The 12,965-nt window shown below is 39.7% G+C and overlaps 2 long non-coding RNA genes across 4 annotated transcripts in view; one reads left to right on the forward strand and one right to left on the reverse strand.

Moving 5' to 3' along the window:
• Positions 1–12,965, forward strand: part of LOC137167136 (uncharacterized) — a 64,280-nt gene that overhangs the window by 27,334 nt on the left and 23,981 nt on the right. Inside the window, exons 3-4 of the long non-coding RNA XR_010924013.1 lie at positions 2,503–2,596; positions 6,240–6,379. This is a non-coding gene — a long non-coding RNA (uncharacterized lncRNA). The remainder of the gene's footprint in view (positions 1–2,502; positions 2,597–6,239; positions 6,380–12,965) is intronic.
• Positions 1–12,965, reverse strand: part of LOC137167139 (uncharacterized) — a 31,618-nt gene that overhangs the window by 4,545 nt on the left and 14,108 nt on the right. The window contains exon 1 of one of the 3 annotated variants that reach the window (XR_010924016.1): positions 10,904–11,035. The exons of the other annotated variants lie outside the window; for them this stretch is intronic. This is a non-coding gene — a long non-coding RNA (uncharacterized lncRNA). Of the gene's footprint in view, positions 1–10,903; positions 11,036–12,965 lie in introns of those variants that run through there. 3 annotated transcript variants of the gene reach the window in all.

Below are 12,965 nucleotides of genomic sequence, written 5' to 3' on the forward strand. Positions count from 1 at the left end.
TTTTTCAGGGTGCCCAACATAATGATTCAAAGGGTCTGAAACACCATAGACATCAAAGGGAAACAGAGAACAAGAGAGATTGGATGGGACAAAGCAACCCGTGAGGTCCAAACAGAAGAACATAAGCATGCATTTTATCCTAATATCCTAAGAGACTAATGGCTCATAAAACATTCATTTTATGTCTGTGATTTAGTAGTTAGAGCTCTCTTTCTTCCAAGTTTAATAATTTCAATTATTTTTAATCGAGAGGACAACCCTTCCCAAATAAATTCTTATACACTATCAATAGAAATCCAAGTGTTACAACTTGGAATTTACATAAAGTGTATACAAAGCAGAGTACATAAAGTATACAAAGTAACTACATTAAGCTTGCTCAGAGATTTTCAAGAAACACCACCACATTTTTTGAAACATTCATATTTGTCATTTAACTGACGTGATTTTTGCCAAGTTTTTCAAATCACTGAGGCCTGTATACCAGTCAGTGATGTTAATTTTGTTTTCCGATTTCTAGTTCTTAAACAATTATTCTCCTGGCAATCATTATAGCCTTGAGTATAAATAATGCTTCAATCGCTTTGTTGAGATCCAGAAAATTTTGTAAATTTACATTAGGAGATTCTGGGGATCTAATGGGAGAACCATGCATATTATTAAGATGAGATGCCAATTTATTTCCTCCCCCATGAGAAGAAGTACAGGATACTGCCATGTATTAATTTGATTCCTTCTCCAAATTTTAGCACATTTTATTTTTGAAAAACTTGAACCCATGCATCCTACCAAGAATCTAGAAGATTTAAAATGGAATTTTCTGCAGAATAAATCTGAGTCTCAGCACTCAGGGTACTGGATAATCCTCAGGAGGGTTGTGGCGCCAGGGGATGGGTAGGGAGATGGAAGGAGTCTTGTTTGAGAAAAGAAAGGAACAGGAACTGATAGGATTTCTAATGGGATAGGCAGAGGAGAAGGATGAGAGACTTTTTCTTGGCTCTTGCCTCTGTCAGGCTTCTACAGATTATTTATACTTGAACTGAAATTTCTAACAATAAATAAAAGGACACATTTTAAACTCTGAGGGCTGTTGGCACATTGGAAAGTGTAGCATGGTATTAAAACCCCCACATCTGCATATGTGCCTGTCTGTTGGAATAGTTACCTCATTAATACTCCTATATTTAAGTTAGTCTCCTGTGGACTTTCTGCTAAACCTGCAGACTTGCAGCAAATTCTACTTCTCATTTTCTTGTTTATATTACAAATTCCTGTTCTAATCCCAGACTTTTTTTTTGATTCAACACTATTTCCCCCCCCTCAGGATCTGAACAAGAGGAAGGATACATCATATTCCAAATGATACTGTTTACAGAGGAATGAACTATGTTAGGGCATTTCTTCCAATATTTTATGCACACAAAAAAGGGCCAAATTCAAAGTCAGACCCCTTTACACTTACTTACAGATGTGAGTGTATAAAGGAACTTAAACTGGAATAACTGACATTTCAGTGAGCTACAAGGTGTAAAGCTGGGGACAGTTCTACTTTTATCTGCAGATTCTCACACCTTTCTGTTAGTTGCTTTTATTGCTTGGCTCCTTTCTACTAATCTCCCTGGAGTGTGAGTTTCACCAGAGGCCCTTAAGCTCTCCTTCACTCAGATGCTGTGGGCCAAATTCATAGGTGATGAGGTGGTGTATGTTACATGTTGGTAAGTGGGTGTGATTCTAAGGGCCCCATTCTGCAGCTGATATGCACTCTAACAAGGAGCCCCATTGGCAGTAAAGGTTAAGAATAAGGTTGCAGAATCAAGCCATAAGGGACCGAGTGTGCCTAGCGCTTACTCAGCCACTGAGTGGAGTACCCACACACTCCATTTAGTCAAATAAAAGGTTGCTCAGACTACAACTCAGATGCAGAAGGGAAAGCAGGGCTGCTAACCCTGGAGAAAGGGAGTGGGGAATGAATGAGGTGTGGGAGAAGCTTGGCTCTATCCGCCTCTACTCATCAACCAGAGCAGCTGGTGGGCAAAACAGGGCACTTGGGTGTATTCTGAAAAGGGCTGATATAGCGTACTCTCTGCCAGAGCAAGGGGAGGAATGTGTGTCACCTTCCTGTAGCTCCTGTTGGGGTCAGGTCAGGGACAAGCCTGAAGTTGTAAGCGTATCTAAGGAAGTGTAAGTTGAAGTAATATACACGTTGGTGGGGCTGGAGGAAAGCGTAAGTCACAAGGAGTGATGCTCCCAATTGGCTCCCCACTGAACACGGTACACTGCCTTCAGCACTAGCTATGTACTGCAACCACATTATTAAAAGAAGCGGCCTAAAGGCCAATCGCAAAAAAGCATGCCCAGTTGCATACCTACATTCAATATGTAAGTTGGCCTCTTAGACACTGGCACCGTCAACCTTATCTCAGCAATTACTTTTTCTTCAAAATATGTAGTCTCTGTAGGGATAACTTCTGTCATGTCTAAATTCCTTTGTTCTTTTCCTAGCATTTCTGGGGCGTAGCACAGTACGGGACCATACCACACTCCTTTCTTCTTTGGAGGATTCTCCTCTCAAGACTTCAGTGCCACAAAGAGAAGGGTAATGTTTACTGATCTTCTACTATTAAGTTTGCTAAAAAGGGATCAGAATTGATTATTTTCTTCTTGACATGCAAGGAGCCATACCGTGCCCTTGACTTGATCTCAGCGTATGCATGGACAATAGCAGCAGAAGATGCAGAGGCAGCATCTTTTCTGATATCATACCTGGCAGTCTCAGACTGCACATAGTATTCTAACACAAAGAAACAGCTCTAGCAAGGTGTACACTATATTCCCTATAGGAATAATAAAAAAGTTTCTCATGCATTTGACATTATATTCACATGCCATGTTCGGCTCTACTCAGAGTCAGCTGAACATTATGTGCAACCTATAATTTTACTATTGTTCAATGATCTACCCCTCTGCCATACCAAAGTTCTGGTGTGGAGGAAAGATATAAAGGAATGATTTTATTAAGTTAGATTACAAGCCTAAATGTGAGACAAGGTGGGTGAGGTAATATCTTTCATTGGATCTCTTTTTGTTGGTGAGAGAGACAAACTTGTCTACAAGTCTGTGTAGCTCGAATGCTTGTCTCTCTCACAAACAGAAATTGGTCCAATAAAAGATATTACACCTCACCCACCTTGTCTTTTTAACATCCTGGGACCAGCACGGCTAAAACACTGCAGAGAAGCCTAAATTTAAACATTTCCTCAATTATGTCACTAGATCAGAAGCAGGAAAGATTTTAAAGAATCAGCTTTGAATGTTTACGGAGCTATAAATATTGTAGAGTTAAGTTCTTTGCTCATTTTCACTCCACGTAACCCCACTGAAGTCAATGAAATGACATATAATCCACTACTGGATGTAACTCAGCAGAATAGGACAATACAAGATATTGTGTTGTTTACTGCTAACATGAAAGAAAGGTCCATTGTGAACCAGGACAGCACCAATACTGACTCATTGTTTCTAATTATTATTATAATCCTTTTTTAAAAGCAACAACAAAACATCAAGCAACTGGCTCCTGGCTAGTGTCTCAGCAATACCTCATGACTATTGACTCAAATAAGCAACCCAAACTGTAAATAGTTAGTTCAAATGAAAATTATAACAAAGACAAAAATGTCATCCTGGAAACTGAACTAATGAGGGAAAGAATTTGCAGGAAGCTGCTGGCACAATTTTAAATTTTAGTAAGAATAAAAGAGAGCAGAGCTGCTGAAATCAGCTTATGAGGCTGAGGTAAACAAAAATCCACATTCATCTTTTTTTCTTGCAAAGCAGATGAATGAAGCTCTCTTAACAGTTATAGCTTCAAGTATGACTTTGCATGTTAAAACGGAGGCAGGGTTTTCAGGGTTTAAAGTGAATTCAGTGAAGAATGACAGTTTAGCAATCCAGCACTAGTTCCAACCAGTCAGAGGTTGCTGCTTTTTGGCTTAACTACAGGAAGAGTCAGAAGCTCATGGTTTCTGTGACAACACAGGGTCAGGTGGCCTGGATATATCCTTCCAAGCCAATCTGGAGAAATAAATAGGCTGTTTGTAAACAGGACGGCTAAGAATTCTCTCACAAGATTTCAAGTTCACAAAGCATGAGGCAGCAGGGTGAGGAGTCAGAGGTCAAAGGTGATAAGCCATCTTGGGCCTGTTCTTCTGTAGAGCACTGGCTGCTGTTCAGACTGAGATATTGGAAACAGTCCACTGACAGGCTTCTTGCCAGGGGATTTGTTAAAGACAAAATCCTGTCTAAGCCATGCTCTATTACAAAAATTGTCTTGATTCTTTTGCTCTTTTATGAAACACACTCTCCCCCCCACTTCCCCAATTACTTTTTAAAAATTATATATCTGGATGAAACACACAAACAAATTCATTTCCCACAGATAATGCATTCAGGGTGATTTGTTTTTCCAGAGACAGAGGCTCAAAAGCCATAAATTTATTGTGCAAAGTAATAATTGCAAATTATATTGGCAAACCGCATTCCAGAAAAAGAATTAGGATATTAAAATAACTAAAAGAATTAAAAAAAAAAAAAAAAAAAAAAGACTGGCTGTTAACTTGGGGCTACTGCAGATATTTTAGGAGGTTATATATCTGTTCCACCTCAACCACCAGAGGCAGTATAAGCTATTGTAATTAATGAACCCACCTACTCTTATAGGTGATTCTTATGTTATGTGGTAAGACCTGATGTGCATTAAAGTGCAGGAAGAGCTTCCTGTCACAAAAATCAATGTGTCCTTTTACATTAGGTTTTTTTTGGCTTAGACTTCAACACTTATTGACCCTGATCTCTGGGTCTGGCCCAAGCCTGATAAGGTGAGTGGGGTGGTATAAAAGTGTATGTTATCTTTGTTTTCCTGTGATCCCTCAGGGATGCTTTAATTTGTGCCAGCAGTAACACTCTCAAGGGGCTGTTGTACTACCCAGGGTTTGCGGGAGCATTCCAGCCATACCTCCAGCCTACCTCCATTCCCCCTCACTGGCAAGACTTGGAGTAGTAGCTATACCATCTTTAATGTCACTCAATGATTTCCCTACTGCTTTGGCTGTTTAAGGTAGGTATATGGTCTCCACACTGTGAAGGTGGAAGGTCCCAGAGCTAGGATTCCAATCTGAGCCCCACTGTCTACACAGCGATTTTTAGCTCTGCAGCTCAAGCCCCATGTGCCCGAGTCAACTGATCTAGGCCAGCTGCTGGATTTTTATCCCTGTGTAGACTTTTTGTGATGCCAAAGCAGCAGAAAGGGGCCGTAGCAGGTCTCAGGATGGAGCCCTCTGAACCTAACGCTTATCAGCCATATGAGCCTTATTTGCTTTGCTGGATCTATACATTGTCAGAGATGCTCAAAGGATTAATTTGCAATCAAGGTCTTCTTCATCAATACATAGTTTTCTGCTTCTGTGGAATAATTTGCATCACTGGCACATGTGCCCCATTAGGAAGTATTCCAGTAGATTAAATTCTCCAGAATAGTTGAGATTGGGAAAAATAAAGATATGTGCTTGTACATCCTGCAAGTAACACTCCTGGTAGTAATACTGTAATTCATAGGCACAGCGCCAATAGAAAGGGATGGTGCTTGTTAAATTGAAATTATTCAGTGACGTTTTCTACATACCTAGTATGGAAGAATTGTGGACTGAGCAGAAGACTGGGATTCAGGTGCTTCCAAGATCCATTCCTGGCTCAAACACAGACTCGGAGCCGTGAAGACTTGCCCTAGGCCTCAATCTCCACTAGGACAAATCTCTAAGAATTCCTGGGTGTGGCTAGGATGCCACTGCTGCATGCATTTAAATGCAATACATCTAACCTTGCTTTGGGACAGGCTTAGTTTTATGTAGATAGGAGCTTATACCCATTTTACTAAAACAGAGAGTTTAATAATACTTCCTTCCCTCCCTCAGAGGAATGAGGTGATTTAATATTCTTAAGATGTTTTGAAGATTGAAATGCTACATATTATTACAAATGCAAACAATATATTTCTTTCCCTATTGCCCATCTTTTTCATTCAAGTTATTTCTATCAAAGGAATTCAGTTTCACCATGGGGGGAAAAATAAACCACAGAAAAAGGGATGGGCAGCCATGGTTGAGATATATAAAACATGAATATTAAGCCAATAAATATATTTTCCTTATGGAACAATGAATTTTATTTTGATTTTTAAACAGAGCTGTGCAGAGACCATCTAGTTAACTGACTACTACATGGAACCCAAGAACAACGCTCATCAGAAAGGATAAAGGGAAGCAATCTATAGCCGCCTTTCTCTCCCCACCCCCTGCAGTTTCTCATCTCAACAGGCACACAGGTAAACATATTTCTTGTGTATCACAACGTATCTCCAAGATAATGACAAACTGTATTTCTCAGTCGCTGTTAAACTTGCTTTATTCATAGTCTTTCCAATCAGCTCAGGAAAAATACTAGTTTTCCCATTTAAAAACCAAAACCAAAACCTGAAACAGAAATTAGGATACAGCAAAACTGGATCAGTCTGAACGGATGATGGCTCTCTCTTACCAAATATAGAGCGGTGCCACTCATTAGGTGCATCCTTGGAATGGTTATCACTCGCTTCGGAAGCATTGGGTATTAGCCACTGCTGGACTCGTGTTACCACACCTGATGGACCAATGTATTGATTTGGTATGGAAAATTCTAAATTCCTATTATCTTTAAAGGAGAACAGAAGACCCAAGGACCATAGCACCAGCAGTGATGCTAAAATCCTAGAAGAATGCAAAGAGTTTTGGGATATATGTTTATATGGCCTCCCCTCCTCACTGTTGCCATGGAGTGCTTCACAAATATAAGGGATGATCACTGCCCAGCACAGCAGAGCTGGCCATGTATGTGCGTGATGTACATCGCACCCTGCTAAAGATGCAGCAGAGGTTGCTGCACTGTGAACTCCTACAGTCTACCAGTGCCTCCAGCGTGCATGGTTTTCTTTTGCACCTTTCAGCGTGGGATGTGGCTTACAAAAAAAATTAGAGGTACAGAGACTTCTGTATGGGAGAGATGGAGAGGATAGGGGCTGATCGGTTTAGAGGAGATCAGCCAGAGGGGAAATGACACAGGTATACAAAATAATGAATAGTATTGAGAGAGCAAGTCAGGCTCTCATATTTACCTGCTCAAGATGTCATTTAATGAAACAGAAAGGCAACAAATTTAAAACTGATAGCAGGAAATATATACACTCACAGAGAATAATTATCCTGTTGAACTCATTGCCACTAGATATAACTGAGGCCAAGAGATTAGTAGGATTCAAAAAAGGATTAGACATTTATATGGAAAATTAAAACCATCCACAGTTACATTAGATAATACTATTCCATGCAAGTCATGTTCTATTACAAAAGTATATACAGCATTTTAACTGTCTTTTAATTAAATTGAGCAGCTGTAAGAGAGGAGGAGCAGCACTATGTGACCAGTCCGCTCTCTAAGGTCCTCCGACCACAGATTGGGAGTTCTTTAGATAAAGTATAACTACACATCAGTCAGTAATTGGCTTTCTCCCTGAAATATGCTCTCATCTGGAGTAAGAGTCTCCATACTAAATGAAGTTTTCAGAAGTGGCCTCTATTTCCATGGTACTGGTTTTGTATCAGCAATTAATTTTGGAGATACATGGTAGCAAGTAGGGATCTATCAACTTGTCTGTGCCTGCAAGCCAGGTAGACAGCTGTCCAATGGCTGCTACCATTTCCACCCTTAATTAATTAGTGGTGCAAAGTTGTGTCCACAGAAGCCCTTCTGGAAATGAAGCATGGTAAGGGGAGTTTTTACCAAGAGTGTGCATGGTGCTGTACAGCCAAAAAAGAAATGTGTGAAGTGCATGTATTTCAGTTTAGGTTTAGAAAACATTTGGAACTCCTTAGGACAAAAGATGCCTTATTCATGCAAATAACCAATAAGATCTGGAGCAAGTTGCACTCAGGAAAAATTTGTTTTCTGGTCCTACTCTTTTAGACATTAATGTATGAATAGTGTGTAGAACTCAAAATCTCCCACATAAGATCTCCCCCCTGTTTTGGGGGTCTGCAAAGACAGGTATGTCTGTCCCTCATGCTTTTTGGACAACTAGTTTATCTCGACAAAGTAACTACTCTGTGCTAAGACTTGCTAGTTTACTTTTTCTCTGAATGTATCAAATTAGAGAGCAAAAACTACGACCCTCAGTGTCTCAGCAGGGAGTGTAAAGAAATGCCATGCTTCAAGTTTTGGGGTGAAGTCATTAGCTCTTGCAAAAGAAATATAGAACCCTGAACTCTGGTATTAACAAGTAAATAAAGAGGGACTGGTTTTCAAAAAACATTGTTTTTTTATTGTGTTTTTTGGGCTGTTTTTGATCTACATGGACCATAAGTTAAAAATGGATTAGATCTGTTAAATCATGTAAATGTAGGATTTAGTCCCGGGCATGTGGTGTGTCAGTCATAAGACTGAGATTACATTTGAACTTAAATTGCCTCTTGTTCTATGGTCTCCTCTTCCTGACCCTTGCCAAAGAAAATCACAGTCTCTTCTGCCTTCCAAGAAATGGAGAACACCTTCTCTCCCCTGAATATGACATAATTTCTCACCCACCTGTCCCCTATGCTTCGTGCTAATTTTCTATCTGCATCCTCAGCCATTTCCCCTCCCCCCCACCTCCAAGAAAGGGAGAGGTGAAAGCTTTCTGTTTCCCCTGTGGGATGGAGGCATCATGTGCATCCACTCAGGAGGAAGCTGTTTGAACATTTCCCAATGTCCCCTGGGAGAAGGAACCCCAATCTTGACAACCCCTTTAACTGAAAACCTTGTCCCCAGTGTGTCTCTCTCTGCAATTTCGCCCTTCAACCATTTCCCCCATCTCTTCTCTATCCCTGAGGATGTTCACCTTGTGACTCCCATTCAAACTCCAGCCTCATGTCTCTTTTATGTCTGTCCATGGGAGTATGTCTGTGTGAGTGTCCATTATCTGAAATCCTTTTTCTTAGGGATATAATAGGGTAACTTCCCCTCCACTCCATCCCTCTCACTCAGATACCCAAAGCTATTCACCAATTTGACTCTTCCCCAGGGAAATCTTTCCCCAGATACCTCTCTGCCTATCCCATCTTTGCCTTGCTCCTTCTGGATCTCTCTGGATTCATACTTTGCTGCTCCATGTACCTCTGTAGACTGGAGGACTCATCAGAATCTTCTTGGGAGATGGGAAGCTGCTTCCAGCTCTTACCTGGAATACAAGACCCCGTGCTCCCTGATACTCAACCCAAATACTTCTCCAGTCCCTGCTATTACCAAGAAGGGATGATGCTGCAGTCAGTGTGAGGAGACCAAACACAATAATAAGCCTGATCTGTATCTATTCTATTACTTGTTAGGGAGCTTAAACAGATTTTTAATTACAGTTTTATTATGTCTTTCAAAAAAACTTTCCAGCTTATTTGTAGAGACAGAAAACCACTAAACCTTGTCCCCAGGTGCTGAGTAACTACCACATGATCTTTACATTAGGGACTGCACAGTCCTTTGATGTTCCGAATGCCCTCAACTCTCACTGAAGCAAATGGGAGCTGAGGATGCTCAGCACTTCGTGTGATCAGGACCATAGTGAAGCTCTGTGTTACATTCTGATTTTATGAATACAACTATATCAACTGTATTTAGTCATCAATGATGACTAATAATTCCAGAGACATTTTCTTTGCTCTTGGTTTATAATTTGTAAATGTTATTTTATTACTGTTTTACAAAAGTAATAAGTGGTGTTGCAAGAAGGGTTCGTTTTGGCAAATTAAACCTGCAGTGGGATTTCTAATGCAGGCATTTGTCCTGTGGGATTATGCATCACCGTTTTGTGGAATTATTTCTGACATTTCATCCGTCATCCAGTCAGAATAACTAAACAAACTGGTGCTGTTCTCTTCTACTCAAAGAGCAACTTTTTGAGAGCCTTCCCACGGAAAAAATATAATGATTATTGCTTTCAAATTATGCTTGCAGAAGCAGAAAGGGAAAAAAATCCTGCATAAGTGAAGGCAAAAGAGCTATTGTACACCAATAATGTATCATTACTGGGAATAATTTACATAAATGTATCAGGCCAGATCTTCAGCTGGTGAAAACTGGCAATGGAGATATGCCAATTTACACCAGCTAAAGATTAGGTCTATGGCATCTAGGATTTGGATCCACTCCCATTGAAGTCAATGGCAAAATTCCCATTGAATTAAATAGGGGCAGAATTGGACCCCAAATGAGTACTTTCTTTCTTTTGTTTAAACAAATTCCATTTTTAAACTATGAGAGAGATAAATAATAGGTTATCAACACAGCTTCTCATACTCTGTATTTTCAGGCCTTTCTTAAAATATAGAATACATGTCTCAGTGGCCAACTTGTTTATTTCACCCATCCACTCCTGGAAAAATATGATCTCTGATGGAAAAACATTAGCTCTGATGTTTAAGCACCATAGCATCAGTGAATGAAAAATCCAGTGTCGCTCATTATTAGTGTATAATACCTTCTTAATCTATATTAAAAAAACATACATCCAATGGGCCTCAGATTGGTTTCCCACTCTGAGGAGACCTCCAAGGATATATATTGCAATTACAGGAGTTATTTTTTCCCTTTAATAACTAATATAATGTGCTTTGAAGTAATGTGGCCTCACACTGAAATCTACAAGCAGACACCTAAACTAACAGAAAAGGTAAAATCGTCACAAAAGAGAATTTGGAGACGGAAGTATATAATCAGATAAATGAGGAGAAAGTTTTGAAAAGGATTGCAGAGGAGTAACAGGAGATATTACTGGTGTGTTTCTTACTTCATTGTTGTTTTCTTTTAGTAAAAGTTCTATCAGCTGGGGAGAGTTGCTCTCTTCTTTGAAGCTAGCTCTTGTTTCTCTGAAATCAGATGCCTTATTCCCAGGGCTCCACTCGGCAATGCCAGCACAAACATACATCAGCAGCTGCACAGAGCTTTAAAGAGTTAGCAAGAAGCTATCAAAAAATTACTTATTCCATTTTAGATCCATGTCCATGATTTTTACTTAGTAGGTTTGAAGTTTGGGGAATGGGTAGGAAAAAAAAAAAAAAGTCAGACAGCAAATAAACATTTTGAAAAAGTATATACATACAGCATAAAAAGTGAAATGCATCTACATTTAATGAGACAGAGACTAGCCATAGGTGAGAAGTACAAGAGAACCATCCCATCCCCTGCCTACGCACACACATTGTAAATAAAGCTGTGTAGAGCGGTCCGGATTAGATCTTCATCATGATGAATATACTGTTTTCGTATACTGAGCCAATGCCAGCCTTCTTTCTATAGCCTAATCAGGCAAGCAGGTGCAAGTCCTGCTATTTCTGCATTTTGACAGCACTGTGCTTAGCTAGGGGACAGACTCATCCATGGTGTAGTTCCTTTAGAGTTAATAGAGCTATACTGTAGATGAATTTGGCCCACAGAATTAGCTAAATGAAGGAGCTAAATTTGAAATTCTTGGATTGCTCCCAAAATTGCTATATTTTTTCATTGAATCGGAATTGTACTGAATTTTAATATTTAATGTGTGAAATACTATGTGTTTGCATTTTAAATTTGTATCTATCTATCTATCTGGCCTAGGTATATGTACATTAAAAACCATTAACAAAAAAAACCAAAACAAACAAAAAAAAATCGCAAAAAATAAACCAAGAGCGGGATTTGAACGGTCTTCACCCAGGATGTCTCTGCACATCAGGATTAATAAATAAAGCGCCACGTTGCCTGAAACACACCTTCCATTACTCACCCCTTAGCAAAAGCCCTGGAGAACAGATAGGCCTTGTTGTTTGCCCTGATTGTGTCCTAAAGGCCAATAGATACTAGTTCTCTTGAACTATGCATGCACTCCAAGAAACATTAAGATATATCAGGAAAACAAAGACACAGATGTGATTTCTGTGGCAAATAATTTAGAAGTGTCGAGTATCAGCTTGGAGACATCTTTGATTTCCAAACCTTAATCCTGCTAAATGGAATTTAAGAATATTTTGTGAGGTTTTCCTAGACAAAACTATCCAATCCCCTTCCCCAAGGGGGCAGAACTTTTCCCATTTTTCACATTTATAGATGTTTGACTGTCACTGAACATAGAACTTTATGACATGTTCATATGTGGCAGGTGTGAAACTGTAGGCTGGCTAACTGTCCCAGTATTAATGTCTCCACAGTTTTGGCTTGGGGGAATTCTGTAAAGAACCTCCCTCTCAAAACAATGATATGCCTATTTGGTGAATCTTATTTCCAGGTGACCATCAGGAGTGCCTAAATTTCATTACCATCATGGCCAATATCCCTGTGAAAAAAATCACTTGAACTAGATTTATAACCTGGCACCGCTTCTCTCCTTTATTAGCCAATGTATACGTGCATGTAACTGCTTAAATGTCTCCATTGCCAGAATGTCAGAAAACTATGCTGTCGAACAAGAGAATCTTAGGCCACCACAGCATGAACTCAATCCTTCAATCCTTCCACAAGCCCAGTCCTATGGGTCAAATCTGCAATGAAAACTTTTAGCAATTCTCCCACCAACAGCCTAACCAATGGCACCCAAATGTTATTGGAATGTGTACCATCTTCTTAAAAATGATTGTGAAATGAATGGATAGAACATCAAGCTCACGTACCACCAGTTGGACACATACTACAGTCTGGGAATTTCCAGGCCCCCAACCAAAGCAACACCACTGATGCAAAACATTAGCACAGGCTTGGTGCAGGTGTCTTGACCACTGTTGTTTCTAGTCCTGTTCTGAGCAGATTTGGAACTGCATATCTAGCCAACCACAGTGTTAATTTCAAAATGTGAATTTTAAATTCAGGTACAATTTAAA

The sequence above is a fragment of the Emydura macquarii genome, unplaced genomic scaffold (genome assembly GCF_026122565.2).
Source record: "Emydura macquarii macquarii isolate MOO-44397 ecotype Brisbane River unplaced genomic scaffold, CSIRO-AGI_Emac_v2 contig_2897, whole genome shotgun sequence".
NCBI lineage: Eukaryota > Metazoa > Chordata > Testudines > Chelidae > Emydura > Emydura macquarii.